The sequence below is a fragment of the Tupaia chinensis genome, unplaced genomic scaffold, assembly GCF_000334495.1.
Source record: "Tupaia chinensis unplaced genomic scaffold, TupChi_1.0 Scaffold000695_1, whole genome shotgun sequence".
Lineage (NCBI taxonomy): Eukaryota > Metazoa > Chordata > Mammalia > Scandentia > Tupaiidae > Tupaia > Tupaia belangeri.
The window spans coordinates 837,110-839,594 of NW_006160218.1; the positions used below are offsets into that span (position 1 = coordinate 837,110).

At 37.8% G+C, this 2,485-nt stretch overlaps 1 protein-coding gene across 5 annotated transcripts in view; it reads right to left on the bottom strand.

Annotated features, from left to right (window-relative positions):
* Window positions 1-2,485, bottom strand: part of LCORL (ligand dependent nuclear receptor corepressor like) — a 104,684-nt gene that overhangs the window by 75,758 nt on the left and 26,441 nt on the right. For 3 of the 5 annotated variants that reach the window (XM_014592455.2, XM_027776652.1, XM_027776656.1), the window contains exon 2: window positions 1,655-1,720. The gene's annotated coding sequence lies outside the window, so the exon portion shown is untranslated. Of the gene's footprint in view, window positions 1-1,654; window positions 1,896-2,485 lie in introns of those variants that run through there. The other 2 variants (XM_027776651.1, XM_006160609.3) reach the window with 1 other exon arrangement.

Genomic DNA, 2,485 nt, shown 5'->3' on the forward strand with positions numbered 1-2,485 from the left:
CTATAAAAACTTCATTTAAATACTGTTTTGTAATATTTCTAGCTCTCCAAATATTAGGAAAAATGCTGACGAAAACCCAGAAAGGGACTCAAAGTATTAGTTTAGTCATAGAATCTTCCTTTTTTTTTTTCACAAGTTTCACTAGAAAAATATAAAAAAGACCATGCAAATTGAAAATCAAACAAAAATAAAACCTTTGGTGAACTGCTTATTTTTTTGCTAGAGGGCGTGTGTGCTCAAGAGAGACAGAGACAGAGAGTGGGAAAGTGAGAAGTCACTCCCCTCTGGAGGGAATGACCATGTCATAATCCTTTCTCCTCCATTCTCCTCTCAGGACTTTGGGCACACATGCACACACACCTGGAGTGATTTTCAGGCCACCAGGTCCAGGACTCAAACTGTGGTCAAACATGTGGAGTCCAACACCTTAACCACCACATCACCTGATGGTACCTCAGGAATTGCTTTTTAAAAGATATTTATTAGGTCAGCAAGTGGTATGGAGGTTAAAGCACTGGATCCCACATGGCTGGCTGTGCAGTTCGAGTCTTGGACTTGGTGACCTGAAAATCATGCTGGGTATATGTGCATGCATATCCAAAATCCTGAAAGGAAACTGGGGGACTGTGGGGTGGCCACCCCCAAGGGAGGTAATTTTTCACTCCTATCTCTTTCTCTCTCTGGTGAGCCATACACCTTATAGCAAAACTAAAACAAATAAAAAGACATTTATTTAATGGAACATATACTTACTTCAATTTAATTAATAAATAATACTCTGATTAATTAAAAACTTTAAATTGTGATTAGCTAAATAATGTAATGATTTGCTTTTATTGACTTAATTGATATCTGCTTAATATAAGTCCCACTTAAGAGTAAGTTGCGGCAGGACCAGCAGATGGCATAATGGTTACGTCACTTGACTCCCACACAGTTGACTGTGGATCAAGTCCCAGATCCAGAGGCTTGAAACTCACACTGGGCGTGTGTACGTGTGTGCTCAAAATCTTAAGAGAAGAATGGAGGTGAAGAGACTATGGTGTTGCCATCCCCACTGAGGGCCGATTTCTCATTTTTTGTCTCTCTGTCTCTGTCTCTCTGGCACGTACACATACCCTATAGCAAAAATCTCTCTTAAGGAAAACAAACAAACAAACAAAACAAAAACAAAAAAAGAGAGTAAGTTAGGGCATGCAAATGATCGATATGGAAATAACAGATTTTAAATTATGTAACTGAGCCAAAAACAAGCTTCGCTTTTTTGGTTATTGTTAAGTTTTGCTATAGGGCACGTATGCTTGCCAAGGACAGAGAGGGAAAGTGAGAAACCACCCTCACGGGGAAGGGTCCGCCATAAGCTACTCTCCTCTCGCTATCTGGGAAGGCGTGCACACTTCCTTGGCTTTAGGACACAGACCCTGGAGTCAGCCCCATGGGATCCAGCCACCTTGGCCTCCTGGTGGCCCAAGTGGCACTTTTTATATTGGTACAGTGTACCAGTAATTTCTAAAAATGTAGTATTACGTAATAAAAAGAATATTTGAATTATTTTATTTATTCACTTATTTTTAATTAGAAGAGCCCACAAATTTATGCTAAATATAAAACCATTTTTCATTTCTTAAATGGAGAAATAAAATTTTGAAATTACCTTCAAATAAACTGAGGTCTCTTCGTAGCCGTGGTCCATAAAGCCCTTCTAAAATACTCTCAAATCCTGTGTTTTGAAAGAGAGAAAAGGTATTAACTTCTAGAAAAACCTCATTTCACAATAAAATTGAAAATGATAAAGTCTGTATCAATCATCAAATTACTAATATGCTATTGGTGCTATTTTTCTTCCAGTTAAATTAAGCTAAACTAGGCAATATATAACATAATAACTAAGTCACACAATGACTGAAAGAAATTGCACAGCTATAAAAAAGTGGTTTTTTTTTTTTTTTTTTTTTTTTTTTTTTTTTTTTTTTTTTTTTTTATCCGGGCCGGGCTCCCGCCAAAGAACAGAACAGCTCGCCTCAAAGACAGAGACAGACAGAAAGTGAGAAATCACCCACCCCCCTGCGAGGGGGGATGGCCACACCGCAATTCCTTCTCCTCCATTCTCCTCTCAGGATCTTGGGCATGCATGCACACATGCCCAGTGTGAGTTTAAGCCACCGGGTCTGGGACTCAAACCGCAGTCGACAATATGGGAGACCAACTGCACAGCCACTGCACCAACTGTTAGTCCCTATACAGATTTTTTTAAATTCAGTTACAAATATTCACTACTAAACCAAGTAAAATACCTTTATAAGTCAGAAACATTCTTTGGTTAAATCATTTAAGCACAATTTTGTAATCATCTTATAAAGAGGTAAAGAAAGAATAATTTGAAGACATACATTATAACTGTTTATATCTGTTTCGAGAATGTCAATTTTAAAAATAGTATCGTTAACCTCAATTATGAGTAAATGAGTGTCAATGGGAAGAAATT